Below are 13785 nucleotides of genomic sequence, written 5' to 3'. Positions count from 1 at the left end.
ATAACACAACATGGGTGAATGAACAAAACATAAACTGCACATAATATCAAGTCAGGTAAATTTTTAATATGTAATGCTTTTTACAATACATGTTGTCACAAAGCAGCATTACATGCACATGGGTCCAGATCCCTAATCAGCAAGTGACAGTGGTAGGGAAAATCAAAATACAGGTTAAATATGTAAACATCAAATTAAACATCCATATATTTAGCACATGAACCAGTGATTAGCATATGGCTCTGGCAGGCATACCTATAGCAGCATAACTAAAGGGAGGACCTGGAGGTGACCACAGTCATGAGGGTCACTGAGCCATTACTTTTCACCCAAATCATTGACACAGCAATAATTTGTCACGTCCAGCTCCGCCCTCCTCCTTTGTCCTGCCTAGTTTCCCAGTTTCCTTGGTTTCCCTTCTGTCTGCCACGCCCCCGTCCTCAGTGTTCCCACCTGTGTCTCGTTTACTTCCCTGGTTGTTGTGTATTTAGTTTCCCCTGCCCTGTCTACCCTCGTCGGTCATTGTATGTGAGTTTTCCTTTGCCTTCCTGCTCTTTCGTGTTCTCTGTTCATAGATTATCCTGATTCATGTTTCTAGTGTTTTCTCCATGTGCTCCTGTTAGTGTAAGTTCTCTTCCTGTTGCCCTTCTGATCCACTCCGTGTTGTCTTTCTCATTTATCAATTGCACTGTTGTTAGTTTCCCTGTCACTTATGAAGTCTAGTTTGGTTAGCCTTTTATGTTTAACCTCGTCGTGTTGAGTTAAACACATTCCTGTTTAACTATGTATCCCCTTCCGTATTTAGTGTAATCCCTCTCTGCCTTCTGTGTTGTTGTTGTGTTGTTCCCTTTTTAATAAATATTAATCATCTTGCACTTGTCACCCCTGTCTCTGATAAACATTACAATTTGGTTCCAATGTGTGATGAGGTAAGAGCTCACCCCATCACCAAACCCTTAGTTATAGGCATAAAATAAGGAAAATACTTACCAGTTGAAGAGATCCTGGAAGGAGGTTGCTGCCAGGCTGCGGCCCTTCTCTTCTAGTCCTGGGTCATCCCAAGGTGGACCAGTGGAGGGAGACCCGGAGATGATGAACCTGCAGGATGGATGGTAATTAATATGCATACTCAGTTTTAATATCTTTAAAGGGACAATGAGGTGATCATCACCTCGCTCGTATTAGCGGAATGTTTGTTTCCCCTACCTATACTCGTAGTAGTAGAGGCTCATCTGTTTGGGGAGGGGCTAGGGCAGACCTGGGCAAACAACGGCCCGCGGGCCACATCCGGCCCGTTGTGCGTCCCTGTCCGGCCCGCGAGAGGCCAATCATAAATGAAACAAATATCTATGTTGTGCGTACAATACAACTGTGACGCTTTTATTTTGAAAGCGCTACGTTTGTGTTAATTCCGTGTGGACGTACGTGCGTGTGTGTGAGCTGTGCGAGAAACACTATAGTTGAACTTGTCGCTGATCACCTACAAAGTTATACTTTCCTGAGAGACCAGCGCTCGACTCTGCCCACCTCGTGCGAACCTGCGCGAACGGCGGAACATTTACGTGACAAATTTTGATGTTGCTTTGTGTTCCAGGTTTGAAAAGTGCTGGAATTTAAGCTAAAGTACTTGAAAATGCTTGAAATTGTAAGTGTATTTCGATTCACAACTAATAATAGCTGACTGAACAGGGGGGTATTCCAGAAAGCGGATTCAGTGACGAAACCGGGTAAGTAAACTCACAGTTAACGAAAACTCAGGGTTTTCCGTTCCAGAAACCGAGCTTAGAGAGAACCTGAGTCAGCTGGGAAATATTGAAATGGACCTTGAAAGTGCCGTAGAAGTGCTTTAAAGCTAGGTTTAAGCCTGGTTTATACTTGACGCGGTTTGAGGGTCCGCGCAGTGAAATTAACGTAATTACGGTGGCTTCACGCGCTGTCGATTCCAACAGAGTCTGGCCGTAAATCTCTTCTCTCAGGCCACCTCCTCTCTGAGACCGATCTCATCCCTGAGACCAGGAAATGACGACTCGCTGTCACGTGATTGCATAAGAAATTAAGCATGGGAGATCACAAGATCACTCCTCTGCGTTTGCCCCCTACTACAGAAATAGTGCACTATATTGTAAATATAATGGTAAATTGTAAATAGTACAATATTTCTGTGGGAGCAATTTTGAATGCAGCGATGGGTTATATTATATTTAGTGGTGGGCCGTTAACAGCGTTAACGCCGATAACGGCCGACCACTACTTAAATTTAACTCGCTTGCAGACCGTTTTTATTTGTATACATATATATATTAAATGCTAAATTTAATTAGTTGTCAGCCGTTATTGGCGTTAACGCTGGTTATTCTGTGACGGGCAGGGGTGAGCAACTAAAAAGGAAGCGATCACGCCAAGTCTCAGGGAAATAGGATGGTTTAATAGAAAGTGTGCAAACCAAAAACCCGTGCATTGTTCCAAATGTAGGAAATAATAACCAGCAGTCAACTGGTACAAAGAAAAGACAAGACATATAGACGAACAAACGACCCTCAGGTGAGACGGATCACGGGTCCCGCCCACCTGAGGGACGAACATCACGTGACCAAAAACAGGACCGCTGCCGCTGTAACCGGGGGCGACCGGTAGGCCCCCCCCCCACAACGTGACAGTAAAGTTGAGTGTCATCTGCATAGCAGTGAAAATTGACACCATGTTTGTTTATAACTGTGCCCAATGGTAGCATATATAATGTAAATAATAGTGGTCCTAAGATGGAGCCTTGCGGGACCCCATATTTAACTATTGTACTTTTGGATGGAATATTATTGAGCTCTACAAACTGCTGGCGATTTGTCAAGTAAGAGTTAAACCATGAAAGGGCTGTGCCTGAGACTCCAACCCAGCGTTCTAACCGCTTTAGCAAGATCCTATGATCAATTGTGTCAAAAGCTGCACTAAGATCAAGAAGCACTAACAGTGATACATAGCCTTGATCTGAAGCAAGGAGGAGATCATTTGTTACTTTGACTAATGCTGTTTCAGTACTCTGATGGGGCCTAAAACCAGATTGGAACTTTTCAAATATGTGATTCCTATGCAGATGTAGGCATAATTGCTGGGCAACAGCATTTCTATGATCTTAGATATAAATGATGTGTTCGAAATGGGTCTATAATTAGATAGCACAGTCGGATCAAGATTTGGTTTCTTGATCAGAGGTTTAATAACTGCTAATTTACATGATTTGGGCATGTGACCTATTGTAATGGATGAGTTAACTATAGTTAGAAGAGGTTCAGTTACAGCTGGTAGTACTTATTTTAATAACTTTGAGGGAACCGAGTCTAGAGTGCAGGTAGTACAATTTAAGGAAGAAATTATTTTATCTAATTCTGATCGTGGGAGTGGATGAAAAGCATCAAGTTTTCCTCCCGGTATGTAATTTAAATCATTATCAACCAAACCAGATGACATAACCGTTGTATTGCTAATAAAAGGTTTTATATTTTGTCTAATATTCTCTATTTTATTATCTATTATTATAGATTTTAGAAATCTATAAATACATTACTAGTGAGGTTTACTGGAATCTGAGGTTCTGCGCCTGCTTGATTTTTTGTAAGTTTAGAAATAGTATTAAAAAGAAATCTAGGATTGTTTTTATTTTTCTCTATCAGTGAGGCTAAGTATGCTGAGTGTGCTTTAGTGAGTGCCCGTTTGTACTCAATAATGCTATCCTTCCAGGCACAGTGGAATACTTCCAAATTAGTAGATCGTCATTTCCGCTCTAATTTACGTGCTATTTGTTTTAAGTTTCTAGTTTGGTCAGTGTACCACAGGGCGAGCTTTTTGGATCTAGCCTTTTTATATTTTAGTGGAGCTACTATATCTAGAGCTGATCTGCAGGTATTCTCTAAGCAGTCGGTTAGACTATCTAACTCTCCTGGATCGGATGGCGAATGACCTAAAACAGTTAAATAAAGGGAAGGGTTTCAATAAACTTTGTTGCTGTTGATAAATTTATCGACCACTTTATACACTGCAGAGGAGACGAGTGGGTATTTATGTTAAGGTGAAGATCGAATTAGACTAAATAATGATCAGAGATTGCTACGGTTTGCGGAAGTATATTTATATTATCTACATCGATACCCAGCGTTAAGATTAAATCTAGGGTATGATTTCGATAATGTGTAGGTCCTACTATGTTTTGTATAATGCCAACAGAGTTCAATATAGAAGTAAAAGCCCTTGTCAGTGGATCCTCCGCATTATCAAAATGTATGTTAGTCTCCTACCATTATTATTTTGTCACTACATACTGCTAAATTTGCTGCAAAATCGGTGAAATCGTTTAAGAAATCTGAGTAAGGCCCTGGTGGTCTGCATACATTAGTTAGGGAAAATGTACTTTTATTTTCAGATGGACTAATTACATTAATAGACTGCATCTCAAATGAGTTTGAGATATCTAGGTATTTCTGATGAATTTCTAAACAATCACGATAGATTATACATATTCCTCCTCCTCTGCCTGACAATCTAGGTCTATGTATATAACTATATCCCACAGGAGTGGCTTCGTTTAGAGTTAAATAATCACCAGATTGAATCCACGTTTCAGTTAGACACAGAATATCAATTTTCTGGTCAGTTATAAGTTCATTCACAAAAACTGCTTTAGAATTGAGCGATTGAATATTGATTAATCCGATTTTCAGATCGGTCATATAGGTAATAATTGGATGTGAAGTCTGAATATTAGTTAAAAACTTAGGGCGGACTATTTTCTTATGATTTAATTTAACCCGGGGCACAGACACAGTCTCAATCCTATGGGAACTTGGTGACGCCTCTAAGCAGCTCGCAGACAGGTTTAACCCATTTGTCTGCGGCCTGGTCGCGACTCTGGACAGTCAGCAGCTCCTACTACTTCTCTGCCCACTAACTAACAGGCTATGGGCTATGCTGCAGGATAACAAGGCGGCGCCATCCCGGGTGGGGTGGACACCGTCCCTGCCTAAAAGACCAGGCTTGCCCTCAAACTCTTTCCAATTATTAATAAAGCCCACTTGATTTTCGGAGCACCACTTGGACATCCAGCGGTTTAGCAACATGAGCCTGCTGTATTGCTCATCGCTGCGCCGCATTGGGATGGGGTCAGAGCAGATTACGGTATCGGACATCGTCTGGGCCAGTTTAACCACCTCTTTAACATTACTCTTAGTTACTTCTGACTGCCGCAGACGTATATCATTGGCCACTACATGAATGACTATCCTAGAGAATCTCCTATGGGCTAACAGTCTAAGGTTGCCACTAATGTCCGGCGCTCTGGCTTTTGATAAACAGCTAACTGTAACCGCTGGAGCCCCTACAGGTACAGCTACTTTCACGTGCCGGACTATAGAGTCTCCTATCACCAGAGTCCGTGAGACAGGCTCCTCAGTGAGTGTAGCACTGAGCGGGGCAAACCTGTTGGACACGTGAACCGGGGAGTGGTGCTCTGGTGGGCTAATGCTGGCATTAGCGGCAGCTGCAACCCTCGCTCTCCGACTATGCCGCCGAGACGTCACCCATTCGCCCCGCTGTGAGGGCTCTATCGCCGGAGTCGCGGAGGCGCTAGTTCTCCCTGGCGCGTCCACAGCTACTACTGACTCTGTCTCTCTATCCCTCAATAATGAGTGGACGCGGTGCTCTAAACTTTCCACTTTCGCCATGAGAGAAGTAACTAACTGGCACCTCTCACAAATACTATCACTGTTACTATCAGTGGCGAAAGGGTCTAGGCTAAACATGCCACACTCCGAGCAGGGAAACAAACCGACACCAGCCATGAATAAATCAGAACACTTACCGCGTCTAGCCGATTTATACAAACTTATGCTAGCAAACACCATGTTCGAGCACAAAGGTGCCCATAAGTGCACATGGCACCAGGACAGCTTAGATCGCAGCTCAACGATCGACTTTCTACTTGTGTCATTGGACTTGCATCCGTGTGTCTTGGATACTCAGGTAAAGAGAGGAGCTGAGCTGTCAACCAATCACCTCCTAGTTGTGAGTTGGATCAGATGACAGGCGAGCATGCTGGACAGACCTGGCAGACCCAAACATATTGTGAGGGTTTGCTGGGAACATCTGGGAGAGGAACCTGTGAAAAAGATCTTTAACTCCCACATCCAGCAGAGCTTTGACCAGCATCCCAAGGAAGACCGGAGACACTGAGTCCAAGTGGGCCTTGTCTCGTGCCTCCATGGTTGATGTGGTGGACCAGATCATCTGGGGGGTGCTTTGGCAGTTTAGGGTATTGGGCCCACTGTTATGGGCTATCCAGTTCCTGTACAAATGGAGCAGGAGCTTGGTTCGTATAGCCAGCAGTAAGTCAGACTGGTTCCCGGTGGGAGTTGGACTCCGTGAAGGCTGCCTTTTGTCATAACTTTTATGGACAGCATTTCGAGTTCGAAGTGCGAGATGGCCAAGATGAGAATCACCACATCTAAAACTGGGACCGTGTTGTCCCACAACACGTTACAAAGCAGCTTTACAATCATATGGGTCGAGATCCCTAATGAGCAAGCCAGAGGCAACAGTGGCAAGGAAAAACTTCCTATGATGGCAGAGATTAGGAAGAAACCTTGGTAGGGCCAAGACTCAAAAGGGAACCCATCCTCCATTGGGTGGCCCACTAGCAGTCCGTGTTTTTAGTGTTTATAGTTTTATATAATAAAACTTTATACTTGCCTCAAGTGGAGGTTCTTGTTCATGAGTGAGGGAAGGATGGAACGAGAGGTTGACAGGTAGATCAGCTGCAGTGTTGTGAACACTGTACTGAACCGTTGTGGTGAAGAGAGAGTTGAGCCAAAAGGCAAAGCTTTTGATTTACTGATGAATCTACACTCTGACTTACCTATGGTCATGAGCTCTGGACAGTGACAGAAAGAACGAGATTGCGAATACAAGTGGCTGAAATGAGTTTTCTCTGCAGGGTGTCCAGGCACTCCCTTGGAGATAAGGTGAGGAGTACAGTCATCCGAGAGAGACTTAGAGTAGAGTTGCTGCTTCTCCATGTAGAGAGGAGCCTGTTGAGGTGGTTTGGGCGTCTGGTCTGGATGCCACCTGGGTGCCTCCCTCCATGCTCCGGGCATGTCAACATGTCAAACTGGAAGGAAAACCTGTGAATCTCTCTCTACGCTGGAGAGATTATATCTCTCGGCTGTCCTGGGAATGCCTCAGTTTTCCCCCAGAAGAGCTAGAAGAGGTGGCTGGGGAGAGGGAATCCTGCAGCCTCTTTGCAAAGGCTACTGCCCCCATGACCTGGATCCAGATATGCGGATGAAAATTAATGGATGGATAGATGGATTACTGTGGGGGCTCTGAGCTCCATCACAGTGGCGATTTCCCTGCTCAACATATCAGATTCACCTCATGTTTGACATGGAAAATCATCAGCCAGGCCAGGACTTTACCAACCAGGGCTGGAGGTCAACCTGGACTTTGGTCCTCTACATTAAACAATATGATTTCAATATCTTCTCACTTGCTTGCCATGGTCCCACATCTACCCTTTTTACCAGTACTAAACCACTAACAGCAAAACTGTGCCACAAACAAGGACTCAAAGAAAACATGAACATTTTCGTCAGAGATTATGCACTGCATAATCAGATTCATATTTATATTCACTGGGCCTCATAATATTAAAACATTTGTAAATAGGCAGGCGGCTGTTCCTGGCTGGGCTAGAGACTGGAAAGGAGATTACGGTAAACGGCAAAGAGCTCACAGGCAAGTTTCTACCTGTATTAATCAACAGATGAAAAAAAAACAGGTATGAGACTCATGCTCCATTCAGCGTGTATAATCAGATAAGGTGTATCTTGGGGCAGGTATTATGTGTGCTGCATATGGTGCAGAGCTTTTGGGAACTCTCCATGGAAACTGAGAATTAAGCCCAACACGGACTGCTTGGTTTAAACGGTCCTGCTTAAGCTTCCATGCGAGTCTTACATAAAACTCTCACATAGGTTAACTTCCATTAGTGCACAGAAAGGGCTTTTGACTACAAAGATGCTTAATGTTATTATTCTCTGCTGTGCAGCTGTCTACAGATCCAACCAGATATGTTATATCTCGGTAGTTCGGAGCTTTTGTGAAATGCTGTAGTTATACTTGTACAAGCAGTACAAACTGTGGACTGCTGTTGTATGCAGCCCCGTCGACAGGGGGGGACAACCGGGTCTGTTGTCCCGGGCCCTAGGGCCAGGGGGGCCCATCAAAGAGCCCAGCAATTTATTTTTTATTTAAAGTCTATAATTTTTTTATAATCTTGAAATCTTTCATTAATATAAAATTATGTACTCATAATAAGCTCAATGTCTAAAATATATATGTTTTTTACCTATCTGCATATTTTCCATTAAGTGCATACACCCCCGCCTCCCTCTGAAAAATGGTTTGATCCAGCACCGACCGTGGCTGGTACCCGCCCAACAGCGGGAAATACAGTGGTGGATAGTTAAAGTAAACAGGAATCTGTAGTGCAGAAAAGAAAGGAAAAACATTTACCTGACGAATTTTAAAGTTGCATTGTGTTCCAGGTTTGAAAAGTGCTGGAATTTAGGCTAAAGTACTTGAAAATGCTTGAAATTGTAACTACTTCGTTTCACAACAAATAGCTGTCTGACTGAACAGTTCTCGTGAAGACGTTAAGATTGGCCGTTTTGAAAATAAACAACCATTAAATAATGTGATAAAAAGCGAATTATTTCGAATCATTTCGAGTATATGTATAAATATTTAACTTAAGTAAGTTTAACGTGCTGGGAAATATTGAACTGGACCTTGAAAGTGACGTACAAGCGCTTTAATTCCACCTTTTAAAGGTGTATGAACCCTGCAAACACGACTTTGTTCCTTGCGCTGAAGCGCGGCGCGCGAAGTTACAAAATTCGAGAGGTGCACGACCTCGCGAATCGACAGCGTGAGGTCCTCGCACACGGGCGGTGCCACTGTGATTACGTCGTTTTCGCGCGAACCTTCGCGCCGCTCGCGTGTCAAGTATAAACCAGTCAGCTGTCAGAAACAGCTTTGATGTGTGGCTATATTATATACTATATGACCTACCCATTGACTGTATATATACAGTGCGGGGGGGGGGGGGGCACATGCAACTTTCTTGTCCCGGGCCCCAGCAAGACTGTCAACGGGCCTGGTTGTATGTATCTGACATGGGTATTTAATTTTTCCTGAAAGCCCTGGTATTGTCTCTGCAGGTCCCGAAGGCCTCCTACAACTGTAAACACATGCAGAGGTAAACAACTAAGTTCATCAGCCAAGCCGATGATCGATGTAGCTCATTTCTGCTCTATGTGGTGGCCAACAAGTCAGGCACATTTCATTTGTAACCTTAATGACATAAACATCAATCTGTCTCAACTGCTGCTTAAATGACTGTGAAACCTTTACAGCTCTGTTAAGAAAAGATATATAACCCCTATATAAAGGGACCTACTATAACAATGTCCAGACAAAGACGTTTTCTCTTTAGTAGATTTGCTGGGGGTGTTTTTGGGAAGGTTTTTAATGTCCAATCGAGGAGCAAGATTGTAGCATCTGCAAAAATAATAGACATCTGAACCTAAACCCCACCTTGTCCAGCTCTAAGAAGGGATCTATTAAAATAATCTGTGAATTTTTTAAACAGATTTAAAAATTGCCCAGAACAACAACAGATTGGGACTCATAAAGAGTGGTAAAGCCTTTTATTACCCACTGACATTCTGGGCATAATGGAAATATTTTACTATGCCTCCTATTTATGGACCTCGGCCCGCTGTAAATTATATTATGCAAAAAACATAATCGGCGATGGCGTTAACAGCCGAGTATTAAACAGGTCCCCTGCACACAGAGCAGAAAGGAGGGGGAAAAGGATCTTGCTGTATGTTCCCTGGACCAAAATTCCACCACCATATTTAATGCTACGTTTTTTATTATCTCACAAGCATATGCTGGAATGGCTTCAACACTGGTGCTAGCTTCGGGCAGAATGATCACCCCTGCTTTCTCTCTTTATTTCTGTAACAGGTTTGGGCAAATAGTTTGTGACCTTTGTCAAGGGCTCTGCAAGAGACGAGCTGTGGCAATGCTGTCCTCCAGCTATGGCTGTGAATATATAAAGTCTTTTCTCTCTCTCTCTCTCTCTCTCTCTCTCCCTCTCTCTCTGTCTGTCTGTCTCCCCTCTGTCTGTCTCTCTATCTCTCCCTCACTCTGTCTGTCTACCTCTCCCTCTCTCCTTCTCTCTGTCTCACACTCTTTTCCCCTCTCTCTCTGTCTCTCTATATCTCCATCTCTCTCTGTCTGTCTCTCTATCCCTCTCTCTCCCTCTCTCTCACTCCCTCTCTCTCTGTCTGTCTGTCTCCCCTCTGTCTGTCTCTCTCTATTTCTCCCTCACTCTCTGTCTGTCTACCTCTCCCTCTCTCCTTCTCTCTGTCTCACACTCTTTTCCCCTCTCTCTCTGTCTCTCTATATCTCCATCTCTCTCTGTCTGTCTGTCTGTCTCTCTATCCCTCACTCTCTCACTCTGTCTCTCTGTCTCTCCCTCTCTCTCTCTGTCTCTAGATCTCCTCATCTCTCTTTCTGTCTCTTTCTATCTCTTTCTGTCTGTTTCTCTCTCTCCCTCTCTTCCTAGCTCTCTCTTTCTGTCTGTCTCTCTTTCTCTCTCTTCCTACTTATACACAAGCACATACTCTCTCTCTCTCTCTCTCTCTCTCTCTCTCTCTCTGTGTGTACTTTCAAATGGAAAAAAAAACTTGAATTGTCTGGAAATGCCTCACAGAGCCATCGGGCAGCATTATGAGGAGTTGATGGCGCTAGCTTGCTTTAGCATATATCAGTATCTGTTAGGGAAAGGGTACAGTTTGACTAATGCCATAGAAACATACCACAGTAAAAGGAGTATCACCATCATCTTATATCCTAGACTAGCCCTCCACTCTTCAGATTAGATGGCTAATGTTTGGGAAACAGCCAAACATAATTACAAACAGTGTATTCTTCGCAACATTTTGTTTACAACTCATCCAAAACTAAAAGTGAAGCAATGTGAAGCAATTAAGCCAGTGCACAGGAATGACATTTAAGTTTCAGGCCATAAATACTATCCTACTCATTTAAATACAATCAAATCATTGGGCCTTACAAATGAAGAATGTTTCATCAGCTCTCCTCCAACAGTGCAAAGGAAGTCATTTCTGAGAGCTGATTAAGGGGGATGAACTCTGAGAGGAAAGGAGGGGCGAGGCAGTTCCATCACGCAGGGGGCAGAGCTTGGGCTCAGGGGGTCTTGATGGACATATTTCCCCTGCTCTGTGTCACGGCAGGATCATCGCACGTGATTATGGGAGGATCAGCATGGTCGGCTGTCGCTGATTTCACTGACATCTGTCTGCGAGCGGCCGCGGATATGAATCACTACAGCGCTTTAGCGAAGCCGTTCCGACCCTTCTGACTCATCTGGTTTCCAAAGGTATATTTTGCCATCTGTTGCCATGTGAGAGCAGACTTTGTTCTTAAGAGATGAGTCCTGTGCTCATATGCTTCGTCTTCCCCAGAGGAGGAGGGAGGAGATGAGCCCGGCTTGCTCACATCCACATACCTACTCGGCAGAGATGTGGAAAAAATGGACCCCTCTGCTCAGAAGCAGCTATAGTACAACAAAACTAAGAGCGCCTTTACCAGCGAGGATATTTTGGTATAAAGTGTGTTAAAAACCAAATTTCTGAGGGAACTGACAAAGTATTCTCAGAGGCAGCAGTATTCTATTTTTTGAAGTGTAATTTATTTTCACTATGAATCCAGAAATTGGTCAATATGTTACAAAGCCTCAAACATTTGATAATCCCACTTGTTATTTAAAATGTCTTATACAGTCTTATAGTAACAACTAAATGAGTTCTGGAATAAACAGGAATCCAACCTTTCTATACTAGAATAAAGACTGTGGAATATACTCTCTGTTTGACTATTTGTTTTACAGTAACATCACCATATCATAATCTTGAGTTTCATGCCTCAACAGAGGCTGATATATAGTTGATTTTACAAGATCAAGAACCCCATCTTCCTATATTCCATTATGGCCACTTGGTGCAATAAAACCCGATTATAATAACACCACATCCTGCACTTGAGCAGATTAAGTCTCTGACAATAAGACCATATTTGACTTGTATTTTCAATATAGAGTTTTGTCAGCTATTGTGTATTATGTGACTTTGTGTGCCTTCAGGAAAGAATTTAATTAATTTAAAATGTTTAAGTGAATAGCTTACTTAGTGTACAATTAGACAAATAAGAAGTCTAAAAACACAACTTCTTCAAAAATGAGCCATGCTAATTGATTTGACCTTCATCTTAGAGGCTCAGAAAATTATCCCTAAGCCAAATCCTTTTTCCATCATTTCATCATGAAGACATCCATAAACATATGGTTTTAAACGGCTGGCAGTAACATAAATCATTCAGAACAGCTTGCTATTCTTTAATGGTCTAAATCTGTGATTAAACATCAGACTTTGGGTTATAGGAAAATCACTGCCCCCTTGGAGATGACCTTTAACAGACATAAAAATAACTGAAATACACAAGCTCTTTGCTGTTATTGTGTACTTTTATTGTTATTAAATTAATTATTTATATACAAAGCCTATTTCAGACTTTTACAAATTTAATGCTATTAGGAGCTGTCTTAAGACAATTACACAACCATTCAAGTTAAAAGGAAACTCAGCTCTGGATGAAAGAACAAATGTAGAAGAATGGCATTTAATACCCAAGAGCGGTTTGACTGAACATGTACCCAAAGATAATGAAGATAATATACCCTATAAACCCCATAACCCACCCACCTGCAAAGTGGGACAAAGTTAATGGGTCTGGTTTGAGGAACATTGCATTAGAATTGTCAACCCTAATGGCACCATTTCCCGAATATCTTTGCACTGGGAACTCGTTTGCTAATAAAAAGCCAATGAGAAGTTAATGGTGAAATTGCAGGCATGCTTTCCTCTCGCTTACAGGTGTCCGGCCACTATTAGCGTGAATGATCCCTGCATTCACTTTACCACCGCAAGCGTTTATGACAGATTAGAAACTGCCTTTCTGTTGAGATATTTGTGTTCTAATGCATGTGTGAATCAATTAATCGTGTCGTAAAAAGGCCACCGTAAACTGTGTGCCGAAGTTAATGAGTCCGACGTTATCGCATCATCACACCAGCTGGCATAATGGAGCATGTGTTGTTTGTCATAATATATGCTGCCATGCTTAGCACCCATTAGCTGTTTGCTGCCGCAACTTTTCTGAAGAACTTCAAACTGTGCTATAAATGAGGTCCATCATGTTATCTGCACATCCTGCATGGACTTGATAGTCAATGTACAGTAAGGAAGGAAATGGTTGACCACTGAAATCTATGACCTGAATGTAATCTAACTTATTGCAGGGCCATTTAATTCAGGTGTAATAAACGAGAATACATTATAAGTGATTAGTCCTAATATGATGACGCTATGAAAATGCAACTTGACATTGCAGAGTGAGACACAATTTTTATATTAGCTACATTCATAAGCCAATTTCTTTTCTCATAGAGGAATAACCACCTGGAACTCTTCTCAGAAGACAAAGTGATCCCCTTGATACTCACTCAACCCCAGGCCCCATCAGTCCTGGAGGAGAGAGCCTGCCACATGCAGCGTGTAGCTCTACCACACACCATCTCAAGGTCACTTC

General features: G+C 42.8%; 1 long non-coding RNA gene across 1 annotated transcript; it reads left to right on the top strand.

Moving 5' to 3' along the window:
* Positions 1-532: 532 nt before the first annotated feature.
* On the top strand, positions 533-11896 carry LOC143509797 (uncharacterized). The gene is made up of 4 exons (XR_013129781.1): positions 533-624; positions 961-1112; positions 11373-11518; positions 11604-11896. It is a non-coding gene; the product is annotated as an uncharacterized LOC143509797 (long non-coding RNA).
* Positions 11897-13785: the final 1889 nt, after the last annotated feature.

This window comes from Brachyhypopomus gauderio, chromosome 3, assembly GCF_052324685.1.
Source record: "Brachyhypopomus gauderio isolate BG-103 chromosome 3, BGAUD_0.2, whole genome shotgun sequence".
Lineage (NCBI taxonomy): Eukaryota > Metazoa > Chordata > Actinopteri > Gymnotiformes > Hypopomidae > Brachyhypopomus > Brachyhypopomus gauderio.
The sequence above is the reverse complement of the archived record's forward strand: the minus strand, read 5'-3'. Positions and strand labels throughout refer to the sequence as shown.